The sequence below is a fragment of the Parasteatoda tepidariorum genome, chromosome 6 (genome assembly GCF_982258835.1).
Source record: "Parasteatoda tepidariorum strain Cologne lab strain chromosome 6, Ptep-v5.0, whole genome shotgun sequence".
Taxonomy (NCBI): domain Eukaryota; kingdom Metazoa; phylum Arthropoda; class Arachnida; order Araneae; family Theridiidae; genus Parasteatoda; species Parasteatoda tepidariorum.
Window position 1 is genome coordinate 114,938,664 of NC_141760.1, and position 17,865 is coordinate 114,956,528.

Consider the following 17,865-nt stretch of genomic DNA (forward strand, 5'->3'; position numbering starts at 1 on the left):
TACTGATTCAGGAGCTTCCCTGTCCTCTGGATTGGGTTCAAAATGACAAGGCTACGGAATTGAACATTAGAAGTCGTAAATCCAAAATCGGGTCGGCTGTTCAACGATGGATATAAAAAAAAAGTCAAGGCAAGCGGAAAAAAAATTGACAAAGTAGTAGATGTAAAGTAAAACAAATGAAACTATTTGATTATAGTCAAAATTTGCAAAAGTGCATACACCTTTACGGGAATTTACTGCACATAAAATATAATTCTTAGCTATATTTTCCGAAATAAGCAGTGCTCAAAATAAATTTTTTAAATGAGTTTTAAATTTTTAAAATGTTTTAAAATTTTAATGAGTTTTAAATTTTTAATGAGTCTTAAAATTTTAATGAGTTTTAAATTTCAAAATGACATAAGTAAAAAAAAAATTATATTTACATGAATTTGCGAAAGTGACAAAACTGAGAAGAAAATTCTTACACGAATTTAATCAAAAAGACATATACTACTGAAGTAAAGAGCACAAAATAAAAAAACACATCACCCTGAATAACTTTTGATCTAACTACCGGATCTTCACGTTCTAGGATTCATTCTTAATGGTTTGAAGGGGTGACTTCAAATATGCTAAATAATTATTGCTAACGATATTTTTTGAGTTGCGAAATCAGACACAAAAACATACTTTTTAAACATGTTAATAAAAATAATTTTTTTTTTCGACAAATTGACCCTCAATATACAGGGGGTCGCAGCAATCTAGGAAATATGATCGTAGTTAGGTCGGACGGAAGGTTCAAATTTTGATCCCCTTAATGTTTATTTTATTTTTTGCTAATTTTGTTATATCTCAAGAACTTTTTAAACGAACAAAAATATTTTTGCGCAAAATTATAAAAGTCGTTTACCAAAATATTCTATAAAAAAAGCTTTTATCAAATAATTAATTATTTTTTAATCAGAAGAATTTTGAGCAGTAAGTTACACATTTTTTAACATCAGAATTTAAATTCAGATACAAAATTTTAACGAAGTCAGTCAAATAGTTCCTGAGAAATCAAATTTTAAAGAACTCGTATTTTTAAAACTCAATTTCTCAGGAGCAAATCGACCGATTCCTCTCAAAATTTGTATTTTGCCACGAGCAATTACATTCTTTAAAATGATGTAAAAAACTATATATCTTGCCATTTAAAACTTGGCGACTATTATTACAAATAAAATAATAAAAAATAATTAATATTTATTAAAAGTTATATTTTTCATGAAATTATCTTTATATGAACAAACAGTATAATTGTAGGCAAAACATTTCTTTAATTCGCTTCGAAAAGTTATCGAGATCTCGCGAAATATATAAGAAGCAAAATTAACATTAAGGGATCCAAATTTTGTATGTGACCAAAAGTACGGACTGTGAACTTAATACAGCTCTCACAATCAGCAAGAGTACGGTGATCTTAATACAGCTCTCTCGCCTCTCACAAAACAGCAAAGAATCCACAAATGGAATCCGTCATTGAATTCAACACAGCTATAAGGTAGTACTGTAGTGGTATCTACCACTACAGTACTCCTCCACCAGAATACAATTCCAATTCATATAAGACATGTTAACTCCATTCTATGTTAAGGTACCTTTTCATAGATGAAGGTTGACATTTTCGATAACAACACTTCACACAGCGTATTTTCCCCGTTTTTCGTAAACACACATTTTGAGCACTAATACGCGTTTCAAACAGATTTTGAAACTCACCCTATTTAAAGTTAAAGTATAAATAAAAAAAATAATAGACATGTTTACCTTTTTTATTTGGAACAATTATTTTGATTTAAAATACCGACTGATTTTGTCGACAGATTGAAGAATTTAAGTTCTGTACACAACCTTGGCCAAGGTAGTACCTAGTCCCATTTTTTTGTAGTTTTCAACAGCCATAGTAGGAACGCAATTTTTAAATGTTCAGGCGACAGCTACACTACAACCAAAGAGATGATTTTCAGCCATGCATTCTGAAAGGCAAATAGCAAGTTTCCTTAAGCAAAAAAATTTTTTAGCGAAAATAAAATAATTTTTGACATTATTTGTAACAGTGAATGTTAATTTTAATAGTAAAGTGGAGCCTGGTGGCTCAGGGAATAGAGCACTCGCCTTCCAATGTGGTGAACCGGATTCAAATTCCAGCGAGGAAGGGTCGAAACAAATTTCACATCCGGCTTACTCTAGATTTGTCTGAACTCATTCAAATTTTAAATTACTTATAGAGGTGGAAAAGAATCTGTGACGAAAAGTTCCTCCCGCGGTATGGCGTCGTCTTAAAGTGAAATATTTCGTCCCTTCCTAAAAATTGATTATGCTAAATTTATTTAGATTAACTCTTCATTTCCAATGCAACATTAGAGCGTTCGCCTTCCAATGTGGTGAACCTGGTTCGAATTCCAGCTACGGTGGGTCGATATAAATCCACATCCGGCTTGCACACAGTGCTGACGTAAAATATCCTTAGTGGTAGTCGGGTCATGAGTTAGAGCACCCTTGCCGTTAGGCTAGCCTTGGAAGGTCTTCGTGGTTTTCCTCTCCATGTAACTCAAATGCTGGTTAGTTTGCATACAATACATTTTAAATACATTGCCTTTTAAACTTGTTTTGGATGATGTTAATACAGTTTTTTCCAAATATTAATTCATTCTTGAAATTCAATTAATTAATTTCAATTTTAAATGAGAGAAAAAATTTAAATTATTTAATAAAAATTAACTGAAATGAAAAAAAAAATTTGTTGACCTAATTAGGTATAGATTTTTAAATTTTTTTTATATTACTTGTTTATATTAATACCAGAAATGTATAAAAGTGTTCTCCATATCTAGTATCTTTCTAGAATAATATTGCTTTATTCGTCAGCAAAAAAAAATTTATTCATAAAAAATGTTGTTGTAAGAGTGGAAGACTGGTAATTTATATATATATATATATATATATATATATATATATATATATATATATATATATATATATATATATATATATATATATATATATATATATATATATATATATATATATATATATATATATATATATATATCCTTTGATCATAGTTTTGACTGTATAAACGCTTGAAATAGAATGGTTTATATGAGACACTGAATTATTTTGTTTGTTTTTAAAAAAACAGAGTTAGGAAAATAAAATATGTTTTCTAATAGATGACTCATTCAAGCAGATAACGCGGAATTTCCTCCAAAGAATCTGATATTAAAGATATATTAAGACGGAAATAAGATTCCTATCTGCGTCTTTATTAAAAAATTTTGCTTTAATTTTGATCATGGTTAAAATAAAAATACGCTTTTGGAATATTGCAGTAAAAATATCCTTTCGTTTTTCAAAAAAGATCTTTTTTTTTTCTTTTAAATTTTAATATATTTTCTTAATTAAAGAGGCGTAATGGCTAAATCAATAGTTTATTCCTGAAATCAGTGAAAATTCAGAACCAAACTAGTCTTCATAAATCATGGATGGATGGAGATGAAAAGCCATTGTCAGACAGAATCATTCATGAGTCGCACTAGAATATACATAGGGGAAGAAGTCTAGCTTCCATAGCCATAATGTAAACTCCATGGTTAGGTGTGGTCCCTCTGTATAAAGGAGATGGCAGATAGGTACTTTATTTGCGTCGCACTAGAACTTCACAATGGGCTATTGGCGACGGTCTGGGAAGTATCCCTATGGATGATCCGAAGATCGCAATTTCGATCCTCTGCTGAGGGTATGGATCTCATGCTTTGGTAGCCTCGATGAACTCGATGAAGTCAAGCACTTTACGGTGGAACAGTTAAACGAGGACCGATACCACTCACTTTCGCTCCTTGCGCAGACTGATCAAAGTGGTCACCCACCCACTTACTGACCGCAGTCAGTGATGTTTGACACCAGTGTTCGACTAGGGACCCTGTCCTCGCTATCAGTCCACTGCGGGACCCTGACATTTAGGACTACTCATTATACAAGAAAAACCGAAGCTCACGACCAAACTTCAGCTATATATACACTGAGGACTTTGGGGATAACTTGCTTTGACAGCATGAATCACTGATATAGATAGCAACCACGTGACTTCTGGATATCTGTAATGCATAAATAATTACTTCTCGATAGTTTAGTACAGTTTGTCACGGGGTTAGCGTGGGTGTCATAGGTTTCCAAGTCAAAATTCTTGATGGTCCCATCAAAACATTTTGATGATTTATGTTGGTTTCAGTGTGATTCATGATGGTTCAGCATCAATTGATGGTCACCATCATTCAACAGTTTCCATTACGTGTTCATGGCTTTTGACATGCCAACTATTTTCCATCACACCATGATGGAAAATGCTACTTTAATACTATGATGGTTAACCATCAAAAGAGGTTTGAATGTCATGTACCGATGATCCGTGAGAGTTCATGATGGTTACAACTATACATTTTGGTGATGGTTTAATAGGAATTCTTGTTGGCTCTCAGGAATATGCCATCAGAACAATTTGGGTCTCTTTTATGGTGGACCGTCATAAATCAGTCAGAATTCCTACACTGGGATGGTGGCTGTTCATGATCGTTCCAACCTTTGATTTCTGTTGTTGTTGTTGTTGTTAATTTACGTGGCACTAGAGCTGCACAATGGGCTATTGGCGACGGTCTGGGAAGCATTCCGGAGGATGATCCGAAGACATGCCATCACAATTTTGATCCTCTGCGGAGGGGATGGCACCCCCGCTTCGGTAGCCCGACGACCTGCGTGCGAAGTCGAGCACTTTACGGTAGCACAGTTTAACGAGGACCCATACCGCACACCCTCGGTCCCTACGCAGACTGATCCAAGTGGTCACCCACCCGCACACTGACCGCAGCCAGTGATGCTTGACTTCGGTGCTCTGCTGGTTCAGCATGAACAAACCGTCAAAACAAGTTGTTATTCCTATGTTGAACTATCATAAATCAGTCCGAATTCTTACATTTGGGGGAGGATTACTTATGTTGGTTACCATCAAAAAATATAATGGTTCATATTGGAATTATTGATGGTTACCATTAAGATTATGTTGGTTCATCAATGGAAAACCATCACGAATTTTAACTTGAATTCTGATTGTTCTTCCATTAATACAAGTATGAATAGATTCTACTATGCTCTTGATGCAAGACAGCTTTCCTGGTCACCACACAAATTGATTGGCCCTATATTTTCTAGAGAATTTCACTTCTCTTAAACTGAGGAATAATATATTTGTTCTTCCGTACAATAATCGATCACACTACCCTAAAACTGAATTGTTTTATAGTTGGCTACATGTTTATTTAGACAAGACATTTTCAATTAGTTTTCTAACTTCGCTGCATGCTTCTTTCTGAGCTTCTAATGTCTTGCTTCATGCTTCTAGATCTAGCATTACATTACTTACATAATCACTTTTTTTCGGCTGTTCTCAGCTTAGTACCAGACACGTTTTCTATAGAATATGCTTTCGAAATATGTGTAGCCAAAGACTTTACAGAGAATATGGGCTAGTTATCGGTTTCAATTATAAAGGATGTCCCGATTAAAAAGTCTTGAAACTTAACTACAGCCCAAGCAATGGCTTCTTTCTCTACCTGCGCATATCGTTGCCTGTCTCTGATAAGTCTAGCAGTGATAAAGATACGGTTCCCAGCAAAACACCATCACTGGCTGCGGTCAATGAACGGGTGGGTGACTACTTGGATCAGCCTGAGTAGGGACCGAGGGTGTGCGGTATCGGTCTTTGTTAAACTGTATTACAATAAAGTGCTCGACTTCACGCGCAGGTCGTCGGGCTACCAAAGCGAGGGGGCCATCCCCTCTGCAGAGGATCAAACTTGCAACGGCATGTCTTCGGATCATCTTCAGGGATGCTTCCCAGACCGTCTCCGGGAGCTTATTCTGCAGATCTGTTGTGACGTAAATAAAGTACCTACCTGTCTCTGATAAAATTCGGGTTGCTTAAGTGTCCATTCTGCTTTTTCCTTTGACAGTTCTCCCAAACCTCCCTATGCTGACGCCTTAGTTGACACTTTTGTTTGGCACTTCGTTAAATAAAAAGCTACTGTTGATTAGATCAAAAGTAATTCAAGGTGTTCTGTTTTTTTTTTTTGCTTTGTTTTTTTTTGCGCACTGGGCATTAATGCGTATGCTATACTTCATAAATTTTTTTAAATCTATAAATGTGATAAAATAATTTTTCCTATATTTTTCGATGCATTAGTTTAAGCAATGGGTACAATCAGACCCTCTCTAGGGACGGTTCTAAAAATGTATCTTGGAAATTATTCTCGTCAAAATTTTGACATAAATTATTAAACATGATATTCTTTTACTTCTATTCGTGTACGAGTTGAATGGATTCAGTACCGAACTGTGAAGAAATACTGCAAAAAACTAGACAAAGCAAACACAATTTTTATGTACCAATTAAATTTAACTTAAAAAAGATTATTGAGTATAACTAGTTGATATTTTTCAAATAGAAAATATTTAAGGCCTTTTTTTATTTCTAAGCTACTTATTTTTTTAAATAAAAATCGTATTTTCTGCCATAATTCTAACCTCGGAATTCAGGACAATTTATTCATTTAGCCGTGACGGCAATGGTGACGTAAAATATCCTCAGTGGTGGATGGGTTAGATTCCTTTTGCCATCAGGCCCCAGTGGAAGTGTTTCGTGGTCTTCATCTCCATGTAACGCAAATGCAGTTAGTTCCTTTAAAAAGTCCCTTGCGAATTCAATTTTCTCTCAATCCAGGAGTTCCCTTATCTTCTGGATTGGGTTCAAAATGACAAGGCTATGGAGTTGAGCATTAGCAGTCGTAAATCCGAAAAAATTGGATTTGCTGTTCAGCGACAGATGTAAAATAAAATAAAAATGTATTCATTTGAATCCATTAAACATCAATACCATTGTAAGACTTTTTTTTATGAACTTTCAGTAATTTTAACTTTTGCAGCACCCTCATGGGCATTTCAAAAAATGTGAGAAAAATAACAAAATTAATTCTTTTTTATATTTTTAATCTATTTAGTTAATCAATCTTAACTACCACCATGATTTGCATCGCAAATCATAGTATATTAAAATCAAAAATATTCCTTACATTTCCTTACATTTGTAAACTTAAAGAAATAGGGTAGAAAATTTTAATATACTTTTCCTTTTTATTAGTCACCACTTTTTACAGTTTTAAGCACACATTGACGCCCTATTTTTAATAAGTCTTTTAAATTTTTTGATTAAAACTAAATTCATTTTTCTACTTTTTCATTTGAAACAAAACGTTTTCAAGCTATTTATTGCTTTTAATAATTTTCCATTGATTTCTGGAAGTGTAATAAAAATGTACAAAATATTATTGTGGTTGGAGCAATCATGGGTTAATTACAAAATGAAAGCTTTATTGCTTACAAACAACGAACACCGTGCAAAATGGAAGCCTTATTGTTTACAAACAACAGATATCGTACAAAATGGACACCTTATTACCTACGAGCAACAATCATCATACAAAATGGAAGCCTTATTGTTTACAAACAACAGATATCGTACAAAATGAACATCTTATTACTTACGAGCAACAATCATCATACAAAATGGAAGCCTTATTGTTCACAAACAATTAACAACGTACAAAATTCACACCTTAGGACCTTAGTACTTACAAGCATCGTGCAAAATGGAAGCCTTATTGTTCACAAACAATTAACATCGTGCAAAATGGACACCTTATTACTTACAAACATCGTACAAAATGGAAGCCTTATTGTTCACAAACAATTAACATCGTGTAAAATGGACACTTTATTACTTACAAACATCGTACAAAATGGAATCTTTATTGCTCACTAACAATATTAATAAACATCCCCTAAATCCTTCTTTCCTCGGAATTAAAATGAATAAAAAGGGTCAAAGCTCTTTCTTCAACATTTTCTAAATACCGCGATAGGCTTCAACCAACGGAACAACTATAACACATTCCTTTTCCGCAGCAGAAAAAAAGGATTGACTGAGATTGTTTGTTTGTTCACCCATTCATAATAATTTCATATGAAAATATCTTTGCCTTTTTTTTTTTAATAAACAAAGAAAAAATAAATAAATAAGAATAATAAATAAATAAGCCTTTTCCTTCTAAGCTTCGTTTCATGTTCACTTTTGATTTCGTGTGCGTCTAAGCGTTGCAAAACAAATTTTTTTCTTCTTCCACTTTTGACGAGGATATAAAAAGTTAATGGGAAGAAAAATATTAAATGTTTCGCAGTTTGAACAAAATCCGCTTTATCTTAATAGGAAGTGTATTATTTATATTTAGCCTTTTTACTACAAAACAAACTGCTTATAAAATGAATTTAATTTACATTGTTGTTTTGACAGGATTTGACCGGCATTTCACCTCCTCAGGATACAGTAGGGCGACAATTGTCGCCAAATGTCGCTAAAATCATACTTATGGGTGGAAAATGTATCGCCCTGTAATATGTTTGGAAATCACAATATTTTAACGAGAGAAAAAAAAACATTTTTTTGGCATCGAATTTCAAGTATTTAAGAGAAATGTCTTGTACTAATTTTATACTTCCGCACGTGCTGTGGAATTTTAATGCTTGGTATTCAAATAGAATAATTGAAAGTGTCTCGTACAAAAGTTTTTAAATTTTAAATTTACTTGCTATGCTGAGCTTTGCATTCATGCACTGACAGTGTGATGGTATGGATGGTACATTCCCAAGAACCAACGATAATTCAAATTGAACCATCATGGAAATATATAGTTGGAACCATCACGGATTATCATGGATTGTGTGTCTTGGATAGGGTTGAGAATCAAATTTCTCTCGATTGCTAACCCTCCTAGTACTAAAGTAGCATTTTCCATCATGGAATGATGGAAGTTTGCAGGCATATCCAAAAACCATAATGGAAAAGGTTGAATGAGGTTGAACCATCATGAATGAAACTGAAACCAACGTAAATCATCAAAATGATTTGATGGGACCATCAAAATGTTGACTTGGATCATTGCTGGCGTGAATGTTTCCGTCACGGCCCATGGAGCGAGCCTTTCTCGCAGCATACCGACATCATAGAAGTTTTTAAAATTCTTAATGCATTCAGAGTCCCTTAAAACATTTTATTACTTTCCTAAGTGAGCTAATCAGTTATTTTTCATATTTCAGGCATTAAAGGGGTCCTTCAGACTCAACCCGAAATAAGAGTTTTTCAATCGTTTGAAACTGTTGGCACTTTTGTATCGGCCGAAGGTTTTTTTCCCCGACACATTTTTCGTCTCCTTTTTTCTTTCTTCTGACATCTTCTTTTTCTGAAACGAACACTCAAAAGACGTATTCAAAAGTTCATTCGTAGTAGAGGGTCGTGACACTTTTCACCTCGTGATCCACCGATTCGCGTCTTCAAAAATACCGCCCTGTCTGTCTCTGGTTGTTTCAAGAACACAATGGTCAGAATCGACTGACCTCCCCCCCCCCTCTCAATCAACAGTTCCCCTGACCCGATAAGTATTTGCCTAATAGTAAAATCAGTGGCACTGATTTTCGTACAAAACAGTGTATAAATTGTCTTTCTGAACTCATTTATTCTTTTGATTGTAAAGAAGCTAACGCTACATTACCTAAAGAAGAAAATAATTTAAAAAAAACCTCTGCTCATTGTTCCTTCAGTACAACTTCCGGTCTCTCTCTCTCTCTCTCTCTCTCTCTCTCTCTATATATATATATATATATATATATATATATATACAACTAAAATCATTTACAGCAATAAGTACGATGGTGTAGACCAGGGATGGCGAACCGATGGCACACGTGCCATTTATGGCACGTCACACAATATTTTGGGCACGCCACCGATCACGAAGTTCACTATGAAGCATATTAACAATTAAATTAAAATTCACAAAAAAATTAACAATTAATGCCAAGAAAGCAATTAATGACCATAAAAAACACGCTAATAATAAATAACTGGCAAAAAAAATTAACAGTTCTGCCTAAACTAACATCTTATAACCCTAATATAAGTTACTTGTCATCTAATCTGCAACAACAGAAGTTACACTGTTACTTTAGGTTGAATTACGCTTATAACTGAGACATTGCAAAATGTATTTTTTTTTCGTAGTAAATAAAGAGTTTTGAGTTGATAGTATTTAGTATTATTATTTACTCAATAATCACGAAGTCAAAACTATTTTTCGGCACGTCTAGGACCTCATTAAACAATTTTTTAGAAAAAATGGCACGTTGGTGCATAAAGGTTCGCCACCCCTGGTGCAGACTATTTAAAATAAAGGGCACTAGAATAAAATCACAGTTCCCTTTTTTTTCCGTGGGCTATTTTTCCGGTGTTTTATTTATTTTCGGTGCTCTTTGTTCCGCCTGCCAGGAAAGAAAATTTTAGAATCTCCGAGGCAAACAAATGAAGCAAAGAAAAAGAAGTTTCCCGTAATATTAAATAGCGACCGTTTTTAGAGGATCGGATGGCTCCTTTGGGGGGGGGGGTGAGAAATGCTTCAGAATCTGCTTTTATTTGTGAAAAGTTGTTACTGTTTTTCGTTTTTAAAAAAACAAGGATTCCGAGTTGTAGTTAGTTTATTTCGTAAACACTTTTTTATGCTCACTTTTTCTCCCCTCAATTTCATAAGGGAAATTATTTTTTTAGGATATAAACAAACAAAAATAATTTTAAAAAAAACTTCCCGATTATTCCCAATTGGGAAGTCATTCACCTCACTATCCAGTTATTACTAACTTCTAATTTTCCATTTATTCAAAGAAACCAGACCCTCCAGGGAGCGATTGAACCCCAACCACACCTCCTTGCGTTCACCACGACTGAATCAATTTTGTTTTAAAAATATTTTATATTCCTATCCATAATTTGCAGTATTATTATTTTTCTTTTACTTTAATACAATCAAACAAAAAAAAGAATACATATAAAAATAATGAAAGAAGAGAAATTGCAACATTGGAAAGAGAGTGTTGAATGATGAGGAATGTTGTGTGAGAAACTTCCACTTTCGAGTACCGACGGTGTGTGACCTTATTCGAATATAAACCTGCATGACCTCTCAAACGACCTTGATTTCAGTCCGTTGATAAAAGAAGATGCTTAAATCATGCATTGGGGACGGACCCCAAACGAAGCCTCGGATGGCATTCGAACATTTCCTCCTTCTGCAACATTTTACTCAAATTGGAATACTTGGCGTGATTTTGTGATAGCATTCAAATCTTTTACACTCGCACCCGGGAATGATGATGATGATGGCAATATTAACCGCTTCCTTTACCATTTTTTTTAAATGCTAAAAATCAACATACTTTTTTGTTTCATAAATAAATACAAGGAACTAAAACAAAACATAATACACAAGTTCTAAGTTGACATTTTATTTTTTTCGTGTGTAAAAAATATTTAATGGACCATCCGTTTACTCTCCCAAATAATCTCGGGTATATGAAAAAAGTTAAATATGAGTCTTTGTACATGTTCACATTTTTATAATTTGAAAAATCTGAGTTACTCTCACTTTCGCTCGCAAACGCCATTTTTTTTTCTTTTTCTCTTTTTTCTATCTAAATTCTGCAACCACCGTATATACAATGGCACAAAACACGTCTGCAGCCCCACCAACAGCTAAACTCCCAAACAAAAATTGGAAAACTTTCAGTCATTGCAGATTATTATTATTTTTCGATTTTTTTCCGGCCGAATAAAAACGTGATAAAACGAAAGGTATTGACGAATTTCTGCTATGCCCGAGTATACTCGGGATCACAAATATTTGCAATATATACATACCCGAGTTAATTCGGGATAATCGGGGAAACGGTTAATTCTTCTGATGCTCCTCCCTTCCATAAGATGAGCGTTACGAAAGAGGCCGGTAAACATAATTGCTCCCAGAAACAGCTCACTTCGTCTCATTTTAAGAAACATCTCTATGAACAAGCAAAGAAAAAAAGAAAGAAAAAGTGAATACATATGAAATATCATTTTAATTTCCATCTTATTAATTATTTACAATTTCAATTACTTGCGTGTACATCTCAAATACTTATTAATAAGGTGAAGTACAAATTTTACTTGGTCATAAAATATGTTTAAAATACAGACTTGTATTTCCCATCTTATATCGTACAAATAATCTCAATTGTTTGCTGTTGTTGTTCATTTGCGTCGCACTAGAGCTGCACAATGGGCTATTGGCGACGGTCTGGGAAACATCCCATAGGATGATCCGGAGACATGCCATCACAATGTTGATCCTCTGCAGAGAGGATGGCAACCCCGCTTCGGTAGCCCGACGACCTGCACGCGAAGTCGAGCACTTTACGGTAGAACAGTTTAACGAGGACCCATACCGCACACCCCCGGCCCCTACGCAGGCTGATCCAAGTGGTCACCCACCCGCACACTGACCGTAGCTAGTGATGCTTGACTTCGGTGATCTGCTGGGAACCGTGCCCAATTGTTTGCAATGTTATCCATCGATTTAAAAAACTCTTTTATTCTCAAATCTTTCAAATTTAAATTAATCTTAAAATTTTCAAAATTAAAGAAATATTTAAATAAAAAAAATTTTTCTTCAAAAAATAGACTAATAATATTAATAATAATGTAGAATAATAATAATAATATATAAGAATATTTTTAAACAAATAGAAAGTTTGTTACACCCTAACAGCGGTTTTCTAGCTAACTTGCTAGTAGTAAAACACTAAATTTGCTGAATGCGAGAAAAACTTACCCGATTTTCCAAATTGCGAAAATTTTTAAAGGGCACTAGAACCCTTCATTCCGGCATCTCTTTGCAATTCGTATACATATTTCTCATTCGTAAATGTAACTGGAATAAAATTGAACAACTAAATTCAGCACTATATAACTTTTTTTCCCTGCATGAAGAAAGATATCCAAATTTTATTTTAGTGCTGCCATCTATTAGTTACTTTGTGAAATGAAATATAACATCGGTTTTCTAAAGTGAATAAACAAGTAAATACCTATTTTATTTTTAATAAAATTATAGGTTGGATAATAAGTAAAAGCATAATTATTTATTTGAATTTTAGTTCAAACTTTTTAATTTATATTTAAAAAAATTTCCTTGTAGCTCAACGTTTTTATGGCTATAATATAGAAGCATTTTGTTGACTCTCCTTTTATTGGATAAACTTCTCTGAATTTTTGATAAAAGTGAAATTGCACATAAGTTATCACAATAAAGTTTTGCAATATAGAGGCATAATGTAGAATTTAAAGTCGAATATTTAATCAGTTTAATTTGAATCAAAAAACTATTATCACATAAAGTAAAAAAAAAAAAAAAAAAAAAAAAAAAAGCCTATGTTCAACAAAAGAATTACATTGGTGATAATTTAATAGAAGGCAAAACAATTAAACTGACGAATAGGATAGATTTTGTTATGAGTTTGTGAAAACCAATTTCATTTGAAACATAGTTTGAATAATTTGTTAAAATTTGCGCAAGAGCTGTGGGCTATTGACAGCGATTAAGAATTGAAAGCACAAATTTCCGTATAAAAAATTTAAAGTTTAGGGAAAAGTGAATTCAGACATATTTAGAGTAAGCCATAAAGTCTGGAATGTTTAAAAAATAGTTTCAAAATATCAAAATGCAAACAAAAAATTTCCCATAACGTAATCCTAAGTCTCAAAATTTGCTTGCAATTAAATATTTTGAAATTTTTCTTTTCGGAGTTTAAAACTATGCCAGAGATCAGTTTTTTTAAACTGAAGTTTTCAAATTAATTATACGACAGAGAATTTACCATAAAGGGTTCCTCCTCTGGTATAGCGTAGTCTTAATAGTGACTCAGCGAAAATAATAGCGTCATTAAAGCGGGTGGGTGACCACTTGGATCAGTCTGCGTAGGGACCGGGGGTGTGCGGTATTGGTCCTCGTTAAACTGTGCTACCGTAAAGTGCTCGACTTCGCGCGCAGGTCGTCGGGCTACCGAAGCGGGGGTGCCATCCCCTCCCGAAAGGGTTCAAAATTGTGATGGCATGTCTCCGGATCATCCTTCATTACAACAACAACAACAGCGTCATTAAATAATAGCGTGAAAATATAGCACTGTTGTTGTTGTTAATTTACGTCGCACTAGAGCTGCACAATGGGCTATTGGCGACGGTCTGGGAAACATCCCGGAGGATGATCCGGAGACATGCCATCACAATTTTGATCCTCTGCGGAGGGGATGGCACCCCCGCTTCGGTAGCCCGAACACCTGCGCGCGAAGTCGAGCACTTTACGGTAGCACAGTTTAACGAGGACCCATACCGCACACCCCCGGTCCCTACGCAGGCTGATCCAAGTGGTCACCCACCCGCACACTGACCGTAGCCAGTGATGCTTGACTTCGGTGATCTGCTGGAAACCGTGTCTTAACGATCAGTCCACTGCGGGACGAAAATATAGCGCAGTGAAAATATTAGCGTTATAGTTGAGCACTTTTTTTGCCACGATCTTTTGCAACGAAGCAGATAGCAAGAATAGTCACCGATCTCCGCACCCTATTTCTCAACTACCCTCAGCGATAAATCGTCTCTGAAACAACATGACACATTATGTTAGATTGCATATAATGATCCTTTTACCCACAATAGAAGTAATCTTGCTTGACATCCTGCCTTCACAGCCAGAAATCAAACCTCAGCCGAAACCATCCAATTTAATTCTTATGACATAGACATCTCCTTTTCCAAAACAGTATGAGTTAAATGACAGGATTAAAAAATAGAGGGCTCGACTATTGATCAAATTATAGTGGGTTCGAGTACCGATAAAAAGATAGTAGGTTCAATGAACACTTTTGAAGTGAAAAAGAATAGTTTAGTAAAGTATCCAAATGAAAAAAGGTTCGAGAACTGATGAAAAATAGGAGGCTCGTTTATTGATCAAATGACTGTGGGTTCGAGGATATATTAAAAGAGAGAGAATTCGAGCAATGATCAAATGGTTGTAGGTTCGAGTAGTTATCAAATTAAAACGGGTATAAGTGCCAATTAAAAGATGAAGGATTTGAGTAATGATTAAAAGGCAATGGGTTCGAGAATATATTGTAATGTAGTGGCATTAATCAAATGATAGCGAGATCGAGAACAAATTAGAAAAAACAGTTGTGTTTGAGAGCCGACAAAAAGAGCGCGGGTTCGAATACCGAAAAAAAAATACAGTCGATTCTGAAATGGATCAACGATAATAGGTTCGAGTACTGATAAAATCACAGTGTGTGTTCAAGTAGTGATCAAATGATAATAAAGTTCAATTCCTGATCATAGCTGCGTCAAGAACCGGTGAGAATGGTGGGTTTGATTCTCGATTAAATCATAGTGGATTCGAGTAGCGATCAAATGATTTTGTGCTCCTCGAATACTGATCAAATAATAACGAGATGTAGAACTTGAGAAAAATAGAGTGTTCAATTATTGATCACGAGGTAGTGGATGTTGGTAACTGGAAAAAAAAAAGGAAAAAAAGAAAACAGTTGATTTAATTGAGTATAATATGAAAAAAACACAACTACTTCGATTTAGTAGGAACAACATATGACGCAAACGAATGGAATTTAGTTGTTGTTTATTTAGTTATTGTTATTAGTAGTTGTTGTTATTTGTTTTAGTTGTTTATTTAGTTGTATTTAGTTTCAATAACTTTTCTTTATAATGCAATAAAATCTGGCGAGCAGCTATTTAAACGATCGAACACTTCGTTTGTTTATTTGTGGCTTGAAGTTAGGCTCGCAGAAAATGCCGTTCATGGGTTAAATTTAGTAGGAACAACACAACCTGTGACGTAGCCTATATTATACCCAATTATTAATCAAATGATAGTGAGTTCGAGAACTGATCAAACGATAACGTTTATGATCGTGGGCTTGAGTTATAAACAAAATAGAGCCCAGTTCGGAATCGGTCAAATGAGAGTGGGTTCGAGCACTGATAGTTGGTTCGAGAAATGATCAAATAATAGTAAGTTCAAATACCGATTAAAAAATTCCTTTTTTTTCTTCTTCGCATTTCCATCAATAAGAAATGAATAGGGAGAAATTTTTCGCTTTAACTGGTATTGTGCAAGGAAAGACTTTTTATTTTATTTTATAAATCACATTTAATTTTGTGGACTGATGTATATTAGGTGTTTACAGTGTCAAAAATGATTCTTCTAAAACCATGAAAAATCAAGAACAATAATGAAAGTTCAGTTATCCTTTTAAACTTGCACGTGTTATAACTACTCCGTTAATATAGAGAAAACACCTAAATTTTAAACTAAATAAATACAGAACGAAGTTTAAAGAAACAGTCAACATTATGTCAAAAATAAATTTATTTGAAAATTAAAACAGTACATAAAACAACTTTAACAGAAAACAATTTACGAACTCTTTTTTTACAATGTGTTATACGATATGTTAATATTCAATGTCGCCTTGAATTTATTTTTGTTGCCTCCCCCCCCCCCACCAAGATAATTATTTAATTCCATTGGGACTGTGTGTGTGTGTGGGGGGGGGGGGTGAAAATACCTTTTGCCTATTTTGAATAATATTATTGTTATTTTACGCATTCTTTCCTTTAAAAATTAAGAAAGTCAAAGCAATCTTGATTTTTGCATTTATTTATAAAAAAAAAAAAAATAATAAAAGTAAGAAAAACTATTTTTATTTCTTAAAATATTTTTAAATTTCCTGAACTACAAAGCGAATTCAATACGCTACTTTATACAAATTATTGTAATTTTTAGATGTACTTAATTTTAAAGCAAAAATAGCTCCCCCGACAAAAATAAAAGAAAATCCATATAATTACATGGATTCAATACCAGCTCAATTCAGAAATTTTGCGGAGAAAAAAACAAAATAAAAAGCTTTTTCTTTTTCTTTTGGAAATATGCAGTATTACGTTGTGATAGGTTAAGTTATAAAGAACTTCCGAAGTGAAAAATATGTTATATAACAACATAAGTAGCTTAAAATTAATATATAATTAATAAATATTTTATCTTCTTTAAAGTAATATTCTGAGCTGATCAAATTTTGATTTTGATCAAGATTTGAAAAGAAACTGAATTAACAAAAAAATTATAATGAGTAAAATTATTTCTAATGAATTAATAGTTTTTTTTTTTAATTTTAATGTTCAATTGTTTTTTTTAATATCAATGTTCAATCTTGTTTGTTCTTTTATTTAATAAAAATTAATAATAGTTAATTTATTTAATAAAAATTAACTAAAATAAAAGTCTTCTTTGTTGACCTAAGTAGGGATTGATTTTTACAAAAATTATATTACTTGTTTTAATTGTTTAATTCTCAATTCCTAATTAAAAGTATAATATGTTTATGAACGTTAAATCTGTCATTGTTTAAAAATTATTTCTTCAATCCTAATAGGAAGTTAATCAGGACTTAACCTATCTCATATAAACAAGAAAAATAATAATTTGAATGATACATCAGTATTCGTCCCAATATGAGATTTACTATACTTTACTATTGTGTAGTTACTATGTTGTTACTTTACGGATCAGGTTGCTAGACTGAAATTGTTGCTCTTATACATTTTATTTCCTCCGCCATTTTATTGTTTACATTTATTTCAGTTAAATATATTATTTTATTTTATTAAATTGATTATTTTAATTTTATTTATATATATTAAAATTTTTATAGGTTATTTACTTAGTATTAAATGTATTTTTTCAAGAAATGTATTTTATATTTTCTGAGCAATTTTTATTAAAAAGTTTAGTGGCGCCATCT